General features: G+C 43.1%; 1 protein-coding gene and 1 non-coding gene across 6 annotated transcripts in view; one reads left to right on the top strand and one right to left on the bottom strand.

The window, feature by feature from the left end:
• The window catches only part of TRIO (trio Rho guanine nucleotide exchange factor), a 357,836-nt gene that overhangs the window by 323,387 nt on the left and 9,453 nt on the right, over nucleotides 1-24,996 (bottom strand). The window lies entirely within an intron of this gene.
• Nucleotides 20,389-20,490, top strand: LOC146395451 (U6 spliceosomal RNA). Its single transcript, XR_014831657.1, has one exon. It is a non-coding gene; the product is annotated as a U6 spliceosomal RNA (small nuclear RNA).

Raw genomic sequence — 24,996 nt, 5'->3', positions numbered from 1 at the left:
TTTTAATTACTGAGAAAGAGGCTGTATTGGTAGCTGCATGACCTATGAAAATGTTAAGTAGGATAGGATAGGGACTCTGACCCGGGTGATTGAAAACAGGCCACGGATGTTACCAAAAACAGGAGGCCTGCGATTAAACAATGAAGACACATGCAGGTAACCAGAAGACTGCTCTTCAGAGCATCTCCCTGTAAACTTTTTCCCTACAAATAAAGCATCTTCTTTAGGATGCTTTAAAGCATCAGAGGATCCAAACGCTCCCCCTTACACATGCACGGTGCAGGGGGGGTTGGGCCAGGAAATTAGTGGGCATGGGGCAAGAGAAGAGGGGTCCCCAAACAGGTCCGAGATATAGGTCTCTAAGGACAGCCATGGCCACTCCCTACCCACAGCAGCCCGCTCTCTCTGAGGGCATAAATTAAATTTGCTATACACTGTGGCCTGACTCTTGACTGCGCTCTGAGGCAACCTGCAACCAGCAGGGTATATATATACGTGGCTCGGATCCCACGTTGCTGTGGCTCTGGTGTAGGCCATCGGCTACAGCTCCGATTCAACCCCTAGCCTGGGAACCTCCATATGCCGGGGGAGCGGCCCAAGAAAATGGCAAAAAGACCAAAAAAAAAAAGGAGCCCAAGTCAGAGCTGTTACATTGTGGTGTCCATTTGAGAGAAACCACTCCAGTCCTGAGCTGATTGCTCCTGCCTGGAGAGACTGCCTGCCTCCATCCCTGTGCAGCAAAACCACTGGGTCTATCCCAGTGCTGCTACAGCACCTCCAAGCCAGAATAACTTCACATCAGACCATGTGCCTACATCCTTGTGGAAGGAAGCCCACTGGCGCTATCTACCACGCTCTTGGCCTGCACCTCCAAATTCTTGTGTGTAGGCAAGGACAAAGGGAGAGAGAGCGCAGAGAAGATGAACCTAATGAAAAGATAAGAGGCTGAAATGTAGTGCTAATAGAAGAAGCAAACCAAAAAAATGCAGTGTATATTCCAATGTTGAGTTGTTTTTAATAACACATAACAACAATCAAAAAAATTCTAAAAGTGAATGTTTATAAAATGATCTTTATACCTTAGCTCTTTTCTGAAGGATTTCACAGGACAAAATTAACTATTTTATCACATGCAGAAAAGTAAGCCATCTCGAATAATAAACTCCAGAAGAAAATTAGTACTATCTACCTGTACTCTCATAGTCAAAGATGAAACAGTTCTAACACATGACCTACTTACTCCTGTGACTTTTTTTTTTAAGTTAAAAAATCAGATTCTAACAAAAGTGCAATTTAGGTTGTATTTTTTTTCTTTTTTTTTAAGCAAGGAAATCTTATTCAGGTAAAAATACTGACAGTTTCTATTTAACTCAACACTCTCAGCCCAGTATAGTGCGGTTAAGTCAGTTTAGCCTCTTTGTCCCATCCCCTTCAAAATAATCTTTTTAATCCAATGAGAACAGGAAGCTCCAGGCAGTATGTAATGATCAGTTTGGAAATTCAGGCCACACAGACTGAAAATACCAGCAGGTAACCAGCTTTTTATCTAGGTTTCCTGAGGAGGGTGTACCAGAAAACTAAGGAATATACTGCACATGCTTGACTACATCTGTATTACAGTTAATTGGTACTTTACCCAACATGCCTTCCAAAATCAGGTGAATTTAAAGGATGTATATATAAAATGTGTAGAAAATCCAGATTTTAAGAAAAATACACATGTTAACAGAAATTACTTCTGATTTGTTTATGTAAATGCTTATCCTTTTGGAGAATTCAGTAAATTCAGATAAAGTAAGTATTTTAGGTGGTTTTAAAATTGCATTTAAACATGCATTTAACCTAGCATTTATGGAGCAATTAAGATCAACTACAGAACAATTCCTTTAACACAAGGCAAAGAAGTTGCCAGGGGTTGCAGTCAGAGACTCCAAGTGCTGGAGAGCGCTTTCTTCCTCCTGGGACATGAGACCCAGGCAGGGGACCGGCGGATGCTGGCCAGGAGTGGGAGAGGCTCCGACCCAAATAACCCTCCACTCACTCACAACAGGAGGAAGTTAAAAAGCCTTTTTCACCACCCTTCCTCTGTGATGGGGTGGGGGTTGGGGGGGAGACAAAGACCCCCTCTGAGTTCTTGTGAAGAAGGGAAGGACACAGGCCAGGTCCTGAGTGTTGACAAATCCTGATTCACGGCTCCAGCCCCACTTAGCTCACATATAAATCCAACAATTCAGCCACTCAAGGAGCTGGGGCGGGGTGGGGGGGTGGCCTCTGAATGTACTTTAGGTCTGTTTTGAAACAGACCACTATTGACAGGGGCTCTGACTCAGCATCATCTCTTCTGACTACCCTTCCCAGCCAGCTGTCAATGCCTTTATGCATCCAATACTGAATCACACATCATTGTATCCAAGTTAAGAATAAGCCACAAAACACTCACCAGTGGGAATCATATCGTAACAGGACTCTCATCCTCTGTATAAGAAAATGATAAAACTGTGATCAGTCCCCATTTCAACAGAGACAGTCCCAGTTTACACCTATTGTTCCAGAATAATCATCAGTAACCCCCTCTTTCACTCTCAAAAGCATCTCTGTTTAGACCACAAATTGTATGGTCAGCCTATCAATCAAGAATGTCAAACTAAGGAAGCATCAGCATTTGACAGCAACACCAAGCAGGGACAGGGCTTTTTCACCCTAACAGAGAGCATAGGGTGATAACCTCGGGCTTCTCAAGGTGAATCTTAGCAATAAGAGCATCAGTCAACTTGAACATGGGTATTTTCTCTTCTCTTTTAAGCGGCAGCATTCCTGTGGCGACAACCATCACCTACAGTGACCTCTCTTTCGATCTCTGGCACCAAGAAAAAAGCCTGTGTTATGTAGTCCTAGCACCACACACACAACTTGGCTGCTCCTGCTTGGCAAATACATAGCACTAAGGGCCGAGCAAAATTTCTGCCCTAAAAGAGGTAGTTTTAGGGAAGAATGGTTCAAAGAAGTGGGGAGGTGAAGAATTACTTCACAAACTAGGAAAATTATTGGGTAGGAGTATTGGTAAAAAAATAAAAACAAACATGCACAGTAAACAATGTCACCTATGATAGTAAATGGTAAGTAAATATAAAATAGATAAATAAAACAGGAAAAGCAAATAACATTGATAAAATCTTCGCAAGCCTTGGTACAGCCAGGGCTGATTTTGGTGTTCTGTTTAATCTGCAATAATGAGCCTGTGGAAAGTCCAGGGAAAGTCTTATATTTACATCCAGAGGCAAAGCAGCCCTCCTCGCCCCACCTCCCACCACCTTCACAGAGTCAAATACTCAGCCAAGAACTCCTAAATGCCTGACAGCAGCAACAGGAGCAGTGACAGGAGCAAGTCTTCCTCTCCAAGGGGCCCTGGCTCCCAGCACTATTAATCCTTTCTTTCTGTCTCCTTCTTGCCTTCTCCCTCTGTCAGCTATCTTTTCTGTCTTTATGTTTTAATTACCTACTTGCTAGTCAACCAGAGGCCAAGGCTTTAAAATGTCAGACTCCTGGGCCGTCCAGATCTCCAGGTCCGGGGATAGGAGCTCCAACAGGAAGGAGGGCGAAAGGCTAGCACCCCACATTTCAGGGCAGCCAGACACCAGAACTGAACATAACACTCACACAAGTGCCAGAAATACATGGCATAAAAAGACCTATGTTTGAAATTTTCCATGATAAGAATATTTTTATACAGTTCTTATACAAAAATAAATAAAAAGGGACTTTTTATTTATTCTTATAGCAAAAGTTATACAAAAATAAATAAAAAGGGACTTTTGAACTTTGAAACCTTTAAACCTGTGAAATATAAGCCACTGAAAACAAAATGTAAAGGTGGCAATTTATTTATGAAAGTTTTAAATACATGAATATTAACTTGCTGTCAACACGCAAATGGATTCCAGAATAAATCACCTGCCCCCGAGACATCTATATGTTCACTACTGTCCAATTGCAAGCGCCTTCCTCGCTCAAATCTCAGGGCAAAATCCAGGGCACAAATCTACTGTAAGGAAAGCCTTTCACACAAAGTATCAGAAGTGGGCTGTTTATGCTAATGCAAAAATACTCTTGTGAAAACTAAATTTAACGTTCAAGTGTTTCAGAAGACCACTGCATTTATGAAATGAATATATTCTGTATCAATCCTGTAAATATGTGTATAAAATGTTCAATGGCCATAAAGATGGGACTTAAAAACCAAATTCTCAAGTGACTACGATTTGAAGAATTAAATGTTGTGGTTATCTCCATTTATTTGGCATTAAGTAAAAATTTATCTGTGAAAGGTTCAATATATGTAAATTTTAAAATCATCTTTGAAAGCATGGACAGGAATTTTTTAAGGCCTGTTTTATAAAGAACTGGCATATGAGTTCCCATGATGGCACAGCACAACGAATCCGACTAGGAACCATGAGGTTGTGGGTTTGATCCCTGGCCTCACTCAGTGGGTTAAGGATCTGGCGTTGCCGTGAGCTGTGGTGTAGGTTGCAGATGCGGCTCGGATCTTGTGTTGCTGTGGTTCTGGCGTAGGCCAGCAGCTGTAGCTCTGATTAGACCCCTAGCCTGGGAACCTCCATATGCCACCGGTGCGGCCCTGAAAATACAAAAAAGACAAAAAAAAAAAAAAAAAAAAAAAAAAGAACTGGCATAAAATGTACTTTTAAATAAGAACTGTGTTTGATATTCGTTATCCCAAAATGCACTAGCCTCCAAAAAACCTTCACAAATCAGTGTTTCTGATGCACAGAAAGATACACATTTACTGTGACATGATATTTTGTGAACTTTTCTTTCAAAAGCTTTGGTTCCCCCAATCCAGCACATAGGAGTCTAAGTAGTCTTTCATGTCTCTTTTGTAAACTATGCTGAGCTTTTACTAAAGGAACTGGTGGTCACATGTGTAGTCGTCCATGCGATAAAATTAGTTTTAGTTAAAATGCCCAGGTAGATTTAAGTGAACTAAGCTTTACCATACCTAATTGAGAAACACAGGCATGTAACCCACATCTTGCTTCCACATCTTGAGGTTATGCTCCAAGATCTAGTTTTAGCCTGGTATAACTCTAAATGTTAATATTATAATAATCTAGTATTTTCAGCTCCAAAGAATATATAATTTATGCAAAGGAAAAACAAGAAATGGAATGAATTATTGGACCTTAAAAGATTTTTTTCCTAAAAAAGTAAAAATTGTGGAAAAGAAGGAGTTCTAAGTAATAAAGAGTAGGGAAAACTGGAAGGAAATTGGAAAACTCCTTATAGAAAAACACTTGAATCCTGGCAGCCCTAAAAAGAAAAGTGTGGTCTCAGTTCCAGCTCATGCTTTTTCACTAGTGTAGTTCTAACTAAGTGGCCATCTGGTGAACTCAGGACCTCTTCTCGGAATACTGTTTTCAAGTATGCAAGATACAGTACATAAAACCATTTATGTTTGTTTAAAGTTATCTAAAGACTGTAAGGTACTATGTGCTTCTTTACTACACATTAGATAAGAAGATCTAGCAGTCAGTCTGCTAACCACTGTCATTTCAAAGCAGTGCTGAGCATTAATGAAATTCTGAAAGTTCTGCAAAGCCACACTCAAGGGAATTTGAAAATATCTGTGATGTCCACTGGTGACAAGTCTAGAACTACTGAATTACACTCATAATTGAAAGAAAGTATATATTGAAAGTATATTGAAAGTATATATTGAAAGTATATATTGAAAGAAGTATATAGTTGGAGAGCTATGAAAAATAAAGATGTAATTAATTTCTTTACCATCCAAGTTCATGGGTCTACACTCTAGACCAAAATCTCTTAACTCTAGACAAGATGTTACTTACTTGACTTCTGAGCTCTATCTTTGGAGGGAATGTCATAAGAAAGTCACTGAATAACAGGCTCTTAGCCAGGGAACCAGTCTCCACAACAGACTCTGGGGCAAGAGGTCAGGTGGCAGCCCCCTGTGTGCCCTGACCATGGCTGACCAGCCTCTCAGAGCTACCAGTCAATCCCTTCTTGCTGATGAAGTTGAGGTGAACTTGTACAGGGAGGCAGACAGACATAAAGAAGACTCCAGGAGAACTAGGAAGCTGAGATGAACTTAGAGCAGCTATTTCAGAGCTTCAGAGAGGCCAGCTCCCACTCCCTGCAGCTCCTCCTGTCTACCTCCCTCCCCCCCCCCCCCCCCCCCCCCCCCCCCCGGCTGGCTGAAGGGCCCACGCCCAGGATAAACGGATGAACTCGTTTTGTCGCTCCAGCAGCCAAAGGAGCATTCATTAAGTCAGGCCCTGAAAGTATATGCCAAACTGTGCATGCAACTCCTAGGGTGTAAACCACTAAAAACCACAGCCACTGACGACTAGACCAATATGAGCTAATTTTCCCATAAACCAGCAGCATTATAAAGTGGATCTTTCCCCAAAGTACATGAAGAATCTATACCTTAGTGATGCTGACATGTCAGCAGACTCCTTTTTTCCTTTCCCGCAGCAGCCTTACCTAAGCTTACTTGTAGCCCTTGGTGCTCAGTGCCGGGTTTTTTGGTACTGTACTGTATTTTCAGAGGACAAGCTAGATTTCTGCTGACCATTACAGGAGGGCAAGAATCACAGAGACACGCACTTCTCATATATATGTGGAAAACAAAACCAAAACAACACAAATCCTCTGTGCTTTGATGCCAGTATTTTTGCTTTTAATTAGCAATTTCTTGTTTGCTTCCTAATCTTATCATCAGGGAAGAATTTTCAAACTGAGAGACAGTTTGAATAGCAACAAACTAGTCCTTAACCCTAGTCACACTTCAGACACACTTGCAGTCTACTAAACCAGCATTCGGCAGCAACCTCTCTGTGGCTCGACCATTTCCATCTGCTCTCTGCAGGCTGATGAGAGAGAGAGAAGAACAGCTATTGGTTAACCCCGGCCTTTGTCCTCATTATCCCAAATAATGTAGATTGCCTAATTCTGACCTCAGGCTCTTCAGTTTATGGTCTACAATCAAATGCTACAAAGTTTAGCGGGCCAGCATTACCTTAAATGGTGCAATCTGAGAGTCTTTCAAATGCTGAAAAAATTGGACTGGCATTCCTGCAGTTTTAGCCAAAAGCATGATTACTTACAGTGACCAATGAGAGACTTAGCAACAGCCTTTTCATATAATGGCACTAATATTTCTGGCACGCTAGTATGAAATATTTTGGGTTTTTTTACAACGGTATGAATAATTTGCTGTGTGTACAGTTTTTGCTGAACATAATTCAGTTTTTCACTGTGGTTGTACAAGTTGAGGTACAAACCAGATGTCCGATTTACTTAAGAAAATTTTCTTGGATAAATGAGACTTGGCTGGATCTTCTGGATATTCTTTATATCTTTTACACTCTAGGACTGTAATGATTTCCAATTCTTCTCTCAAATATATTCATGATATGTGATTTTAAGATAAGTCTAGATGTTATTTCATAATTGCAATGTTTAAGTAGGGTCACGTTCTAATTAATTTCTCACTGTTATAAACTGCTAATATTCTATCTTCATTTCACCAAATGTGGAAATTATATATCAAGTTAAAAAAAGGTATTTAAAGTTTGATATTTTTAATACAAATAGTTGAAAAGTTTTTAAAATACATTTCTATGTATATAATATTCTCTCAAGAACTTTAAATCAACTCCAAGAAGTTTTACTTTTACTGATGGCCTAGGACACAGCAGCTATTCAATAAATGAATGATGCATGGATGAATAAGTGAGCATTAAAGATTGTCTTAAATAATCATAAAACTGAATGGCGAAGGGTTCACTGACTAGCAAGATTATCAAAAGTGTGTGTATCAAATTTTTAAATCAAAATTTAAAATCTAACCCTAGTAAATACAAATTACTATACTCTCTCCACTAAATGTATTTTTTATTAAAAAAGAAAAAGCTAAATATACACCTACATATCATAAAGCTGGATGACACAGAACTTTTATATGTCTAATATGAAACAATGTAAATGATTCTATAAGGCATCTCCTTAAGTCCCTACCATGTGTCCTACCTCACCTTCTCCTCCTTCTCCTCTCCCCACTCCCCAATTTCATCTGTTTTCCATTTAGTCACCGGGGAAGCCCTGCTTTCCTCAACTCCTTTCTCTTCCACCTATAAAAGCTGGCTACCATTTGTTTTTAATAATAACCCCTTTCTCAAATGCTTGTCTAATTACCGAATCACTCAACAGTGGGTGGCAACACAACTGCATGATCCAAGTACTGTCAACTCACTGATACCTTCAGGCTAACCGTAAAATACCATCAAGTACTTATCACTTTTAATTTCCCAAAAGTAAAATTTCAATCTGCCAATGGATGATCCTTTTTTTAAGAACTCACTATGAATCCAATATGAGAAATCATAATTACGTTTAGAAAACAATTTTATTGCCACCACTGCCCAGAACAAAGGCAAACAAGTTACACTACACTTCATCGTTATGCATTTTATGACAATAACTCAAGCACTCCGGTTGATAAAAACAAAGAATGTTACAGACTTGATAATCACTCCCAAGAGAAGCCAATGTATAAAGAATTTATGAAAAAGATCAAGTTATTTCCTGGGACTCATGGTAAAGTTAGAGTAGTAACCCAAATTTTCCATCTTTGAAACAAAATCTCTCTAGAAAGTCACTATAAATTAACATCCAGAATCAAAGGAGAGATATTCAGACATACCAATTAGTGATCATCAGAAATGACATCATCCGGAGTTCCCACTGTGGCTCAGAGGGTTATGAGCCTGACTAGTAACCATGAGGATGTGAGTTCGATCCCTGACCTCGCTCAGGGGGTTAAGGACCCAATGCTGCCGTGAGCTGTGGTGTAGGTCACAGACTCGGTTTGGATCTGGTGTTGCTGTGGCTGTGGTGTAGGCCAGCAGCTGTAGCTCCAATTCAACCCCTAGCCTGGGAACTTCCAGTTGCCATGGGTGCTGCCCTAAAAAGCAAAAATTTAAAAAAATAATAAAAAAAGAAATGGTATCATCCTACAAAAGTTTCCTGGTGACATTTCCAACATGGCACTGTTGGAACACTTTCTTAAAAATACAACTCTTGGAGTTCTTATCGTGGCTCAGCAGTTAACAAATCTGACTAGCATCCATGAGGACACAGGTTCGATCCCTGGCCTTGCTCAGTGGGTTAAGGATCTGGCGTTCCTGTGAGCAGTGGCGTAGGCTGGCGGCTGCAGCTCCAATTAGACGCCTAGCCTAGGAACCTCCGAATGCCGAGGGTTCGGCCCTAAAAAGCCAAAAAACAAAACAAAACAAAACAAAAAAACAACTCTTGTTCTGTCACATGAAACTATGTGAGGAAGAACATGATGTAAAAATAAAGATGGGGACCTTCCCATCTATAAAAGAAAATGGAACAAGTCAGTCTTTTTTTTTTTTTTTTTTTTTTTTGTCTTTTTGCCTTTTCTAGGGCCGCTTCCCATGGCATGTGGAGGTTCTCAGGCTAGGGGTCAAATCGGAGCTGTAGCCGCTGGCCTACGCCAGAGCCACAGCAACATGGGATCCAAGCCGCGTCTGCAACCTACCCCACAGATCACAGCAACGCTGGATCCTTAACCCACTGAGCAAGGCCAGAGATCGAACCTGCAACCTCATGGTTCCTAGTTGGATTCGTTAACCACTGCGCCACGATAGGAACTCCACAAGTCAGTCTTAATACCCACTAAGAAGGTAACAGAAGTGATGAACAGCAGACCAGGATGTCTTAAATTTCCCTTTAATTCAGTCCTACACAAAGAACAAGAAAATTAATCCATGCATTCACATCAAATAACCTAATTAAAAAATAAAAATCAAACCGCAGAAGTCAAAAGCCTAACCCGCTAAGTAGTGACCCTGAGGACACTGGCTGCAGAGGTCACTAGTGAACGTGGGCTTTCAGATTTGAGTGGGAAACTGGCAAAGGCCTCCCTGCTCCAAGGCTCTCTTCCCACTTTGAGGGCAAAGGCCACGGCCGCAGCCTGCCCCAAGAGAGGCACCCCAGACAGACCTGGGTTTCCTTGTGATATTTCCAACAATAACTTTGCGTTTCAACAGAGGTTATTCCAAAAATCAGGCTGAAACACAGACCAGTAATTAAAATAAGAAAGACGGATATACAGAAACCTGAATTTAAACATTTCTACTGCAAATGGTGGCATGAACTCTTAAGCCCTGGAACCCACCAGTAAGTCAAAGAGCTCAAATAAATCCAACAAACTGAAGGCTGACTCAAAGGAACAGGAGCAGACAGGCAAGAACAGGCACCTTCCAGGGCCAGAAAACAGCACCCAAAGCAACATGAAAGCAAGTTATCCTACTAAGGAGAAGCAATAAATTAGAAATCAACCCTCTTGAAAATCAAGTACAGGAAAAAAATGAAGAGATTTACACCAGGCTATACAAGTCATATTCCATTGCCAAATATTCAGATACACTGGAGAATCTCCTATTTTAAAACTGTGATGAATAACATTATTTGTGGAGAGTGTCTAAGTAGTTTACCTACGTGGGCCCTCCCTATATGGGGGAATTTAGGGTAAACTTAAAGTGTATCTCTTACATGAGGCTATGTTAATAACACAGAAAACGGTGAGTTGACACGTGGCACGTGCACTCTTCATGGAGGATAAGGCCCATGAAATCGTTGATAAAGCTTTTTACTGACTTCAGAATGATATGCTAGGGTGTGATGCTGTGAATGTTTACACCTATGAACACAGCTGGTTTTCACAGCTATTCAAACTTCTTTTCAATTTTACAAACAGAAGATAAGAGTCCTAGAAACTTTTCCAAGGATCATGCCAGAAATTATAACCATTCTTCAAGGGTATCTATTCTCCCAGATAAAAATAAAGAACACCCTGCAGATCCCACCACAGTTTCTTTCCTTCCGGATTTGCTAAGGTTTGGATACCTTCCCACGATCACACTATTATCAGTTGATTCTGAGAGCTAAAAAGTGTAACCGCCAAAACAAAGGACCTAGGGGAGAGATTTAAGTCTCTCCCTGTAAGTGAGAAATAAATGTTGGGTAGTTAAGTAAATGCAAGAATACTTATTCGACTGAAAAAACCTGCCTCCATTACCCTCCTTGGTGGAACACCACTGCTCCCTGGGACCAGGAGCTCCTTACAGGTCTGCAGCTGGCCCTCCCCTAGCACACCGGGGCCGGCGCCTCTGGCCCACAGCTGGCTCTCCCTGCATGATTCATGTATGTGGCCCCTGGCAAGCCATTCAAGGCAGGCCCCAGAAATCAGCATCTCTTCCTGGCTAGGATTCTCGGCCCCACCAAGAGTTGAGCTTTGAGCATTGGTCATCTTTCCTTAAAATATCTTTTTGAAACCCTACTTTGTAGAAACATCTTGACCTATTTATGAAAAACTGGGTTGGCCTCATATTGATGTGTATAATTTTAAAATGCCCTGTGGCCTGTTTTCAGACTCGCAAAACTAAATCCTTAAATGGGATGGAAGGGCACGTCTCAGAACTGGAAGCACAGTATGGAAAAGGGAAGACGGAGAAGGGCCTGAAACATTCTCGGTGGGCTCATGGAAAGCTCTCCTGTAAAAACATTCCCAAGAGCTTAGAAAATCTTAGCAGGCTCCCTTTCCCCAACACCACCTTTCCACAGTCTACTCACTGGGAAATCAACTCACTGAGATAAAAATACTCAAAGGCAACCAGATCTTAAAGCTCAAAGGAAATCTTGAGAAGAGGCTTCTTCACCCTCCTCTGCGACTGATCAAATACAGTTATCAGCTGGCAAATACTGATGAGGGTCCACAGGGATGGAGGCCGGTCTAGAGACGGGGGTTTCCTAGGAGACAAGTCCAAGTGTGAGACAGTGGGTCTGGAGAAGCAACTAATTATCAACAGTAAACAAGAGTAAGCAAATCAATAGCAGCAACGTGAACTCAACCAAATGAGGACAAGAGACGCTGCTTCTACCTCCCCCATCCTTCTCCGCTGCTGTCTGTGCCCCTTTCCACGCACATGCAGGCAGTGGTGGCTGCAAAAAGGCTGTCTCTCTTCTCCCTTCCCTTCCTTCCATGACTTTCTACAGGAAAGGACCTTAGCCATATAAACACCTGGGCCTCCAGCCCACGTTTGCTGACCTAACCGTCATTACCTTCCAGCAACCTCCTGCTCTGGGATGTGGGGAGGTGCGTGTACGTGTTTATTCATCCAGCAGACATTTAGTAAGCACCAACTGTGTACTGGGCACTGGGAACACAAACATGATGAGTAAGATTTAGCCCTGATGTAAATTACAGCTTCGAAAATAAGGTATCAGGAAGAAACTACACGATGCAAGGGTGACTGTGAGTCAAACTGAATTACAATGAATAATAACACCACAGTTTAGGGGGAGGAATTAAATTACCCCCCAAAATAAGAACTATGTGGTTTATCTGTTAAACCAAGTCTATTAAAATCATCATAAAATGCAAATGTTACCTTAGATAAAACTGGAGTTAAACAGGGGTCAAGGAGAAAAAGACTCGCAGAGTCAGGGCCCCTGCCAAGTGAATAGCACAGTGGGGGGACACATGGAAGGTGACTCAGACGCGAGGGACCTGGGAGGGGCGGGGGCTCCAGCACTTCCCTCCCAGTCTAGGACTGTCCTCAGGTGCCAATGCACAGTCTAGATTCTCACAGGGAGCAGCCCCCCAAATTCCTGCCCCCAAAATCAAACTCTGGTCTCTGACTGCCTCCAGCCAACTCCAACAATGGTCATGAGATTGTCACTCTTAAGTGGTCAGAGAAGAGACAAAAGAGGAATGCAGGAAAAAGGAAGAAATGAGAAAAAGAGGGATTTAAAAAAAAAAAAAAGAGTGAGAGAGCGAGAGCGATAAAGGGTCCATTAAGTGAAGAAAGGCATTCGCTATTTGCGATCAGCGCCTGGGCCTCGGTGGTCTCCATCCGCACCGTTCCGGCTGACCTGACCCCCTCTGAAAGCTAGAAAACCCCGGGACACAGGGTCTAGAATGAAAAGTGCTGCGAGCTCACACAGCCCTGAGTGAGGGCTCTGGGGAGGCCTATTTATGGGGTTCAGGGGCCCTTTTGAAACGCGAACTTCTGGGCAGGTGGGGCTCTGTTCAGGGAGGGCCAGCACTGCAAGGACGACCTCTGGGTCACTCGCTGTCCTCAAGAGATTAAAGTCCCTCTGAAGGTCACTCAGAGACACAGCGCCTCAGCACACAGGACGACAGTCAACAGGGAGAATGACATAAAATACAGCTGCTGGGAAGTTTGGGGGGGTGCGGTCACAGGGGTAAGGGTTGTTCACATCCATTTCTTTTCCTCAAGAGCATCCTTCCTTCACTGAAAGACAGCGAGCTCCACAGCCACCGCATATCTAGGGACAACTGGAAAGAGCCAACCTGTTCTGCTGCCTGTGGTTCTCAGGGCATACATGCCCCCAGTGTTTCTAACAAGCAACTCAAAAGGCAAAATGACACGACAATTTAGGGCACTACAGGTAAAAGGCTGGATTTGAGCTAAACGTGCAGACACTCAATGAACAAACTCCTCCCGCAGAGGTAACCAACCAACAAGAGAATGAGTGGGGAGGCTTATTAGAGGGAAAAGACAAGCACATCAACGCCAGTGGGTTCACTGAGAGGAACAAAACAGGGTTCATTCCAACCGTGACAAGAGGGAAAAGACTGGTCTTTCCTACTAAAGAGAAGTTAAGTTCACGGAAAGCTACCCAGTGACTCTCCAAATCCTGCTGGCTGGGAGATCACTGACAAATCTTCCGGGACCTATCTCAGGAAAACAAGATCCTGGGCTTGGTGGCAGGAGCCTTTCTGTCCTTGATGCAAATCAGATCCTGGGCAGATTCCACCACTAGTTTTGCTTCATTACTAGTTTTGTGTGACAGGTGGTTTGAGGAGCCAAAAACCTTCCCTCAAGCCATCCACTTCAATAATTGGGCAATTTCATCCTGATTCATTCAAGCCAGTGCCAAGAGACTGCCACAGAAGAGCTCCCTGGAGGTTGAGCCAACCTTGCCAGGTAGGGCACCATGTTTATCAAAGAAATCAGGGCTTAATCCCACATTTCCCCCTGTGCTCCTGTAATGGCTCTGAGGCCTCTGACAAGATTATTTTTCAGATGCTTTTTTATATAATTACAAAGCTTTTTCTTTTTTTAATTCTCCAGCACTGACATAGAGGTGTCAAAAGACTTAGGTCATCTGAATGACTCATCCCAAAGGAACAATTACTACAGCCAACAGAGCTGGGTTCACAACTGACCTACCTGTTCCACCGCTGAGCAGCAGGAGAAACCACCATCAGTACAAGGAGCACAGTCTCATAAAAAGTACTTATACAGGCAGAGAAGGACTCAAAGAAAAGTGCCCTGTACTGCTGATATCTGGACTCAATTTCACATAAAAGCAAATCAGGAATTGTCTAAAGACCGGAAAACTTACTTGTTAACTTTTTTTTGTAAATAACTGTTAGCATACCACACGTGAGAAATCAGACTCATAAAAATGTACATAAGGACAGCCTGTTAAGACTCCAGAATAATTTGAGAATGCGAGAATGGAGTTCCCTGTCGTGGTGCAGTGGTTGACGAGTCCGACTGGGAACAGGTTGCGGGTTCGATCCCTGCCCTTGCTCGGTGGGTTGACGATCCCGCATTGCTGTGGCTCTGGCGTAGGCTGGTGGCTACAGCTCCGATTGGACCCCTGGCCTGGGAACCTCCATGTGCTGCAGGGGCGGCCCAAGAGATGGCAGAAAGGCAAAAAAGAAAGGAAAAAAAAAAAAAAAAGAATGCGAGAATAAAAAAACCTAAAAATTGGATCTCCCACTGTGGTGCAAGGCTATTGGCAGTGTCTTGGGAGCATTGGTGAGCAGGTTTGACCCCAGTCCGGCACCATGGGTTAAGGATCCGTCATTGTTGAAGCTTCAGCTTAGGTCGAGACTGCAGCCTGGATCTGATCCCTGGCCGGGGAACTCAATATGCTGTGGGGTAGCCAAAAATGGAAAAAAAAAAAAAAAAAATCTAAAAATTATCTTCTCATGTGTAAGTACAAATACCTAAAAAGCAAAGTAAGCTTTACTGGTTTTTTTAAATTTCACTAATAGGATTACTGTTTCCTAATTTGAACTGGTTTAGATATATATCCATTCTGTTCATTTATATGATGTAAATTATGAGAGTGTGTGTGTGTGTGTGTGTGTGTGTGTATACACGCACACACATGTGCAAGCTCCAGAACTCCAGTCAAGCTGCAATCCCTTGCGAGAGACAAAGAATAACTGTCCTTGAAGAGGGATGCGATCTTTAAGAGGTGCAGATCAGGCGCAGATTAGAACAGGAAAAGAGAAAAGGTTTCAAAGACGTCATCTTGTGGAGAAGAGCCTTCACATGGCTGATCCCATCTAAAACACCTTGAGAGTATCTTGCCTGAATCTCCACGATCACGTAATATTCCTTTTACTATCAAGCCAGAAGAGAAAAATTATCCCTGACTAGTGCTATCGAAACAATGAGGGAAAGGATGAAATCTCTAAGTGGACCAAAAAAAGGAGGAGGAGGAGGAGGAGGAGAAGCAGCAAATTACGAGTTCTAAAAGCTGAGGTAAAGAGGCCATTCCCAAAATGCTTTAAATGTTCTACCCACCTCACATCACTGCCACCGTATAATGTGAATGGGGCATGTACAGTCCCCGTTTTATTACTATTTTTTTAAGGGCTGCATCCACAGCATATGGAAGGTTCCCAGGCCAGGGGTCGAACTGGAGCTACAGCTACCAGCCTACACCTTAGCAATGCGGAGCCGAGCCACATCTGAGACCTATGCCAACTCACAGCAACTCCAGATCCTTAACCCACTGAGGGAGGCCAGGGATGGAACCCGCGTCCTCATGGATACTAGTCGGGTTCATTACAGCTGAGCCACAACAGGAACTCCCTACAATCCCAATTTTAAATCATCGTATGAACTCTGCTGTTTTTCCAGGTGAAAAACAAAGAACGAACTGATATTTTTAAATGTTCTCAAGCACCAGTACAAAGAATATAGGCTAGGAGGGTGTTAAATTACGAGCCATCTGTCCTGATAATTTACGATGTGATTTCTCTAATCTCCTTCAACACTACACAACATTTCTATGGCAACAGTGACTTCAAATGCGAGTCTGGAGGGCCAGTTGTGCACTCAGTCTGTTCCCACAGCAGAAAGCCAAACTGGGGGACGAGCTCCTCAATGAGCCAGCGCCCTCTCCTTCATGAAGGACGGCCCATCATAAATGGGCAGCATCATGAGAGGGAAACGGTTCTGCAGAGCGTACACATCACTCCTTACCCAAAGCTGGCCATGGCCCCGCAACCTCAGATCAACATGTGCACCTTGGCATAACTCATGGGTGGGTCCTGACGTACTTACCCGTAAGGCTGTGCATCTGAATTACCAGTTGGGCTTTTTTCAAAATACAGATTCCAGAGCCCTATTCTGGAACTGCTAAATGAGAACTGCTAGAGATTCTGTAACGTTCTAAAACTTTTTCAGAGCTTCTGATACAGGCTGGGTTAAGGAACCATGGGTATAAATCACAACAGGCATTTACTTGCCTCTCCTTGGAGCCTGCCCTGAATCGGTGGCCCAGCAGCTCACACTCACGGGAAACAATCACGACCCAAAGAACCAACACCAAACCATGGCCTATACAAGGTATCAGGCCACCACTAAAGACCAGCAAGGCTGGGAGACGACAGACAGGTGCAGTTTCCCAAAGGAAGGGATGCTTGAGCTGGGTCAGTAGGGAAAACCAAGAAGAGGGAACACCAAACACAGAGACAGAGGCAAAAGCATGGACACAGCATGAGATGTGCAACAGGGGTTTAAGAGGCTGATGGGGCAACAGGTCCAGAACCTTCCCCTAAGGTCGGCCCAGCCAAGGTGGATGTCCTGACTCAGTCTGAAACTCAGAAAACTGCAGTTGTGATTCACATGTGGCCTTGGTTATAAAGAAGATTCCTACACCAGGTAAAGAAAAGGAGAACTGGGAGTGGGAGAAAGAGAACTGAAGGTGATTCTGTCCTAGCTGTACCAAAATCCTCATCGTGACACAGGGAAAAATAGGTATCAATAAATAGGCGATAAATGACTAGGTCTTTCTACGAGTGCCTCAAATTTCATTTTCACCTTGAGAGCAATTCCAATTAAGTGGATTTGAGCTAGGTGATCACCTCTCATAATTTTAATTTCTGCATTATTCCCCAGCACAGTTTTAAAAGAGGCCAGAAGAGAGAATCTGCCTAATCACCTTGCCTCTTTAGAAGATAAACTCCCACTGGCCAGAATATTATTTTTGTCTTCTCCAGCTGTACGGCACCTGGCATATTGACACTCCTCAAAGGATAAACAGCTCATTCATTACACAGTTCCATGTATATTAAATAATGCCCATAAAGTCTTTTGAAGATGAAAACCACTTCAAGTGCTAAGTAATTCTGAGCTGGGCATTTGAAACCGAGAAACAAAGAAGACAGACCAACCATCATAAAAAGGTCACCACCCAGTAGGAAGGCTCTTGTTCCACCAGACCTCCGGTCCCTTAGCAAGTATGTCACACACCAGACAAAAGCCCAACCTGCTTTATGTGTTTTTAACATATATCATCAGGAGAAAGGGTTTCAAAATGCCTCAAAAGAACAAAAGTCTTCAGCAGTTCATTTCTTTCAGGGACCATGCCCAAAAGTAATTTCAAAGCCACACAAATTCTTCTTCTTCCTGAGACATCTCCTTCTAAGTGAAGCTAAAATACTCTGTATGAAGTGTCAACTCAATTCTAAAACAGGCACAATGAAAATTCTTGCAACAGAGCATATGCGACTTTATGCAAATTCATAGTTTTTCTATCTTGGAGTCTAACACGTACTCCTGGTCGTGTATGCAAGTGAGCAGAGCTGCCTCCAACGTTCAAGAATACAGCACTCACACTAGCAGGAGAACCCTGGGTGCAATTTTTAGTGCTCAGGCCATGTGCAACAGGAATATAGCAGCAAGGTGACCCTCCTGTCAACTCTCCCAGAAGGCTAGCAGGGAAACCAAGCGTCATCAGCTTGAACCATCTCAGGTGTGCCCTTCACTGTCCCCAAATACACTACCCATTGGGAAACAAAGTCTGGCCCGTTCTTTTTGACTGCCCCCCCCCCGCCGCCCTGAAATTCTCCGCATGACTGTTAATCCAATGTTTTCTAGGAAATTACCAAATATACCATCAAATCACAGCTGAAGCCCAGTGAGATCTTACCTATAATGCCCACCTTTAAAAAACAGTGATTTTCTTTTTTCCTCTCCCTGGCACCAAAAAAAGGGATGTAGAAAGCTCCCTGAATGATGTCACATTTGTCAGTGTGATACACATGGCGCCACAGGAGAAACCATAGTGAGCAAACCCTCGTTTCCGCCCAAGACGCCTACCTCTGGGAGAAGACCACTGGGCACTTGGCGTCCTCCTGTCCATCCCGAAGAGCCACTAACCTGCGGGAAGTTCAGAACCTCTCCGAGCCGCCTCCCTCAGGTATAAAATTGGACATCACTGCCTACCTTGCAGGGGGCTATGAAAATGAAACAGCTGGTGGCTGTAAGCGCTCAAAAGATGAAGCTGTTTAAGAATCTGAAATACTGCCAATTTAGCCAAAACTATTTTTTGTTTATATATAACTCACACACTATAAAATTCACACTTTTAAAGTATACGATTCAGTGGGTTTTGGTATATTCACAATGTTGTGCAACCATCACTTTTAGCTAATCCCTGAACATCTTCATCTCCCAAAAGCCTTTCTCCAGAATGCTCGACCCACTAGCAGTCATGATTTTTACGCTCCAAAATTTCTCAGTCAAAAGGGTTTCATCCTTAAAATATTAAGAAGTAAATACGATTCTCCTTTCCTGCTAAAATATCCAGTTGTAGGAAGGGCCGATAGAAGTACAGAGGCTGAATTTTCCAGAGCACAATCTAACAAGCATGTGAACAGTCACAGAAAATACAGAACACAATATATGAAATTGGGTTCAAATCAAGGGCCCACATTCTATGTCCTCATTTAATGGAGCAAAACACTGAACAGCAAATATTCACCTGGCCTGTAACATAAGATCCACACCCAGTGGTCCATGCTTTCTAGAACTAAGTGCATGCACCCACCTCTTAGAAATCCCCCGCAAAAATAGAAACTACATAGCTGTGTTACATTTACTGCAGGTGGTTTCTGGAAAGAACTCAGCTCCTCCCCAACTCGTAGCACACGAAGGATTCCTGAGAGAAGACCCGCCTCCACCCTCATCCTAACACACCCATCCCAGGCCATCTCTTACACCTCGTGACTTGTTCTCACTACAACACTTGCCCTGGTCCGCCTCTCTATCAGTAATTAGTATGTGAGGGTAGAGATGATAAACTGTTTTTCCCACAACAGGTATCATCTTTATAAACCATGCTTTTTAGAAATTAATCTCCCTTTCTTTTTCAGCAATTCCTTATTTTTCAATTTTGTGCTTCCACATCCCCACAAAGTGAGGGGACTCTCGCTGGAGTCTGGCAGCTCGCCTCTTAAACACGCCTCAGGGGAGTTCCAGCACATGACTTCATCTGTTTTCCTTGGGTGACTAAGTGTCACGGCACGGAGCTGAACAGAAGCTGACCGCTAACTGCCGATTTGAACAGTTTCAACTTGAAGATCTAAGTTCGTTGATCACAGTGGTATGGCTTAGCATTTTGAAGCTGCTTTCTGCATTCTTTAGGACTGAGTCAATCAGTAAAGACAGGATAAAAGGAGCCTTCACAGTCAGAGAAAGGAATTACACATTTGGGAAAGGCAAGACTTAAGTGCAGTCTGTAGACTGGACTGGCATGGAAGGCATGAGGATAAACTCAGTTTTTCTTTACTGATGGGTGCACAAAGAGGCAGCACCCATGTGTACGTGACACTGAGTGTGTGTGTGTGCATATACCTGTATGTGTGTTTGTATACACACACTCCCCGCTTCATAGCTCTGTGCCCTGAGGTTCTAAAAGAAACACCCCATAGCAATAAGCACCCTTAGCACCCAGACTGAGTTTTATTACTGTTTTCTGCCAAAATGAACCAGGGCTCCTTGGAAAAACAGCTGATTTCAGGGCTGGAGTAAGAAGAGGACAACAGAAGCCTAGAACAACTTATTATGTCAGAAAATTAGAAATTTCTCAAAAAATGATGGGGATCAGCCACAAAAGATAAAGAAGCCAACCGAGAAGGACATCACTGGCCAGATCTTGGACAAATCGAGCATCAAACTAAATAATGAGAGCAATGTTCACTTTGGCAGCACATATACTAAAATTGGAACGATACAGAGATTAGCACGGCCCCTGCAGGAGGATGAAACACAAATTTGTGAAGCATTCCATATTTTTGATAGAAGATAAGAAAAGGAATATATACATTATATAACTGTCATTTTGCTGTATAGAAATTGATACAACATTGTAAATCAACTATACTTACTAAAAAACAAATTTTAAAAAAAGAGCAGGGAGTTCCCGTCGTGACGCAGCAGAAACGAATCCGACTAGGTACCATGAGGTTGCGGGTTCAATCCCTGGCCTCGCTCAGAGGGTTAAGGATCCGGCATTGCCGTGAGCTGTGGTGTAGGACGCAGACACAGCTTGGATCTGGCGTTGCTGTGGCGTAGGCCAGCAGCAACAGCTCCAATTAGACCCCTAGCCTGGGAACCTCCAAATGCCACAGGTACAGCCCTAAAAAGACAAAAAAAAAAAAAGAGAGAGAGAGAGAGGAAAGCATTACAACCCACTGAATAAAAGAGAAATCCATACATATATAAATAAGAAGGAAAGCTCTTCCTTACATTAGAAAGTCACCGAAATAGAGGAGTAATGAAGTCAGGAAAATTGTCCCTTTGCAACCATCACACAAGTCATCAATGGAGACTGCAACCAGCAAAAGTCAAGAAAGGCACAGGACTATACATAGTCTCAAATTATCTCCCAAAGCAAAGCTAATTATAAGGGGATATACAGTGGAGAAACCTGGTAGTCACTACTGGAACCAAATGACCAAATGAACGCCCCACAGTGGAGCAGCTGACAGCTGCGTCCCTGCCAGGGCGCTCTGAACAGGACGCAGCCCTTGTGCAGAAATGCCTGGCCTGAACCTCCTCAGGAGGAATCATACAGCCCAGGCTGAGGTAGTCAAAAATATCTGGGTAATGAAAGAGACAAACTGGAGAAATGTTCCAAATTAAAGAAAACCAGAGAGACATGACAACTAAATGTAAGAGGTGGCTGGAGAGAATGCTGGACCACCAACATGTGTTTAATCACCAACAGTTTCTGGAACAACTAGTAACATTTTATTAAAGTTAGCAGATTTAGATAATAATATATCAAAATTAATTTCCTGACTGGGGACATTATATAAGAGAATGTCCTTGCTCTTGGAATATAATATTCAATCACCTTTAATAGGTAAGGACATCATCACCTCTACAACTCACTCTTACCTGGTTCAGAAACATAATAATACATAATAATTCAATATACATAAAATGTACACACACACACACACACACACACACACACACACACACACGTGGGGGGGGGGGGGGAGGTGATGCACCTGCAGTGAATTAGTAACTGGGGAATCTGAATGCTTCTCCGAACATGAGTTCCGGCCTCGCAAAACAAACTTACCTGACCCCCCCCAACCCCCAAAAAATCTCAGCAAACTTTAAATGTAATCAACAATGAAGACATGAACCAACTAAATAGCCAAAAATAATATATACAGTGAAATCTCAATTCGACTAAGGTGATAAGGATCTGAGCCTCGTACCTCCTTTGGTGGTTAAAATCAAAGATAAACTAAAATAGCACGTCAAAGTACATACTCTCCCATTAAACAGCAGGCCAATTCTACTTTTTTAATTCTAGAAAATTTTTAAAAGAGTTAAACAAAAACTAAAAATCTTGAAAACTTCAGAAACTCCTTGAGTAAACCAGGAGGAAATGCAAAGCAGATTTTAAAGAGTACAATACACTTCAGGTTATATAATGTCTACATGCAAGATACCAGCATTTGAACCATCCTCTGACTGAAACAGTAAAAGTCCAAGACAGACACGTGAAAACAGAACATGTTGTCAGTGTGGAAATGATGCTGGGTGGGTCTTAAACAGGGAATAAACCTGAGCAATCACAGGCATAAAATCAGGCTACAACTGTGAGGGGGGCCAGATGAGGTGTGACTGACGAAAATGCACCCTACAAAAAGGAAAACCTAGAAGTTCCCGTGGTGGCGCAGTGGTTAACGAATCCGACTAGGAACCGTGAGGTTGCGGTTCCGTCCCTGCCCTTGCTCAGTGGGTTAACGATCCTGCGTTGCCGTGAGCTGTGGTGTAGGTTGCAGACGCGGCTCGGATCCCGCGTTGCTGTGGCTCTGGCGTAGGCCGGTGGCTACAGCTCCGATAGGACCCCTAGCCTGGGAACCTCCATATGCCATGGGAGCGGCCCAAGAAATAGCAAAAAGACAAAAAAATAAAGAAATAAATAAACAAAAAGGAAAACCTAGAACACATTCCCAAGAGTTACCTCACTGTTAGAGGATGGAGAGAAAAGAATCTATTTCCCATGGCCACAACACCCATCATCTATGTGCACATTTCCATGAATAACAGCAAAGAAATGAGTGGCTGCAACAAAATAACTATATATAGAGATCACAGGAGTTACCACACCCACCTCATAAAACTGTCCCCAGAAAAGCAGCCTAGCAGCCCCTGGCCCCTCCCCATCACCCCCCCTCCCCCTTCCTCAGCCAGAAAGGAAGGCCAGTAATCTTTACAATGTGTCACACACAGCAACAGGCTGAAAAGCTTCCCTGGCTGGGCAGCCTCTCAGCCCTTCCAAACTTCCCCTGGCCAACCTTGACACTGCACAGACTTCCTCCTGTGCACTTCAGTCCTAGTCCACTCGGCCAGGGAAATAAGAACCAGCACGTCCGCAGGTTTCCTCCCGAGACAGAATCGGGTGGGAACCCAATACACTTCAGTTGGAAAGCTGGGGTTACTAGAGTTATTCATGTAAAAAGGAACATTAGTTTTAAAAAGGTGAGAAAAGAAAAAGGCACAGAAGCTAAATTATAGGGCTCAGACCAACATAAAGAAAAAAAATGCCTGCTCTATCCTAGAATCTTTCATTCTGCTTTTGTTTGGTGTGAGACTTGTAAATTACAGCTACCATCCACAACACACCAGGCTATACCCATTCAGGTTTAAGCATCTGAAGATTACAGCACAGGCCCTGGGATGCTATACAGAGCGAGGGCCATTTCTACTCTCCCTCCCTCAGGCATATGGGGGCTTTGTGGTCTGGCAGCCATGGGTTTAGATTCCAGCTCAAGCCCTTACAAAGCAGTGCAAACTGGAGCAATCATTCAACCTCCCCAGAGGCTGAGATCCTCATCCTAACACAGAAATAGATTCCACCTGCTGGAAATGGGGGAGGGGGAGGTAGATTTTATACGAAAAAAAAGTATACATAAAAACACCTGCACGGTATCGAGAATGACAGACACACGGACGGTAGCCAGTGGCAGCAGCAGAAATAACAGTTAAGGATTTTACAAGGTTTTCTTGAAGGGCAAGATTGGCATTAGTAACATTTGGAGAGAAGAAAATAAACATGATATTTTAAATATCATCCTTTGACCTTACAAGCAGGTTATTGCTTTCTGGATGCACTTATTTTACTCTCTTATGGAGCATAATTCCAAAGGTGTTATCTGACCCCAGATGACTGGCCTTCCACACTGCTCTAGCAGCTGCTGCTAAAGATTTAGTGTACAGCAAGCGCATGGAAAAGCAGCAGGCCATTCCGAGACTGCCCATCAGGCTAGTTTCTCCCAAAACAGCCCCATATCCACACCGCAAGCTGTGATGGGAAATTTACAATCACCCTACTTTAATCCTACATAGGGTTTTTTTTTTTTTCTTTTGGAGGGGGGTTGTTTTTTGTTTTGTTTTGTTTTTTGTCTTTTTTAAGGCCGCACCCCTCGGCATACGGAGGTTCCCAGGCTAGGGGTTGAATCAGAGCTACAGCTGCTGGCTTATACCACAGCCACAGCAACTTGGGATCTGAGCCGCATCTGCTACCTACACCACAGCTCACAGCAACGCCAGATCCTTAACTCACTGAGCAAGGCCGGGGATCAAACCTGCATCCTCATGGATGCCAGTCAGATTTATTTCTGCTGAGCCATGATAGGAACTCCGAATTTTTAAATTTTATTGGATATAGATGACTTACCTCATTGTATTAGTTTCAGGTGTACAGCAAAATGAACAAGTTATAAATATGCATATACACACACCCACACACATATATATCCATTCTTTTCTCCATATATGTTATTACAGAATATTGAGTAGATTTCCCTGTGCTACACAGCAAGTCCTTGTCAGTTATCTGTTCTATACATAGCAGTGTGTATCTGCCAATCCCCTAAATTACACAGGGTTTACAGTCAAAGGTTTCCAATAATTTTGTTCAGGGGACAGATCCCATCTCACCAACACAGAACCCTTGTGTGTTCAGCAACCAGCAGAGCTGAGACAGGGCGATGAGAAATGCCCAACAATGACTCCTGCCCATTCTGCATCTCAGACTATGGCCAAATATTGGGAATGAAACACGTACAGAGCCAGCTAACATAACGCTGAAACTCACTGACTCCTGCCTGAAGCCTCGCCCCATGAGGAGCCACCCTCCTAGAGGGTCCCGACAGGGGACACGTGAACAGAATTGTCACGTGAAGGAAGTCTATGGCCTGGAAATCACTGAATCACACCACTCTCAAGGTTCCTGAACCCAATATACACTAGGACAACGCAACAACATTTAAAT

Source organism: Sus scrofa, chromosome 16 (assembly GCF_054392235.1).
Source record: "Sus scrofa isolate SSC_HxYL_T2T_F1_AM1 chromosome 16, Sscrofa_HxYL_maternal_Yorkshire_Landrace_v2.0, whole genome shotgun sequence".
NCBI lineage: Eukaryota > Metazoa > Chordata > Mammalia > Artiodactyla > Suidae > Sus > Sus scrofa.
The sequence above is the reverse complement of the archived record's forward strand: the minus strand, read 5'-3'. Positions and strand labels throughout refer to the sequence as shown.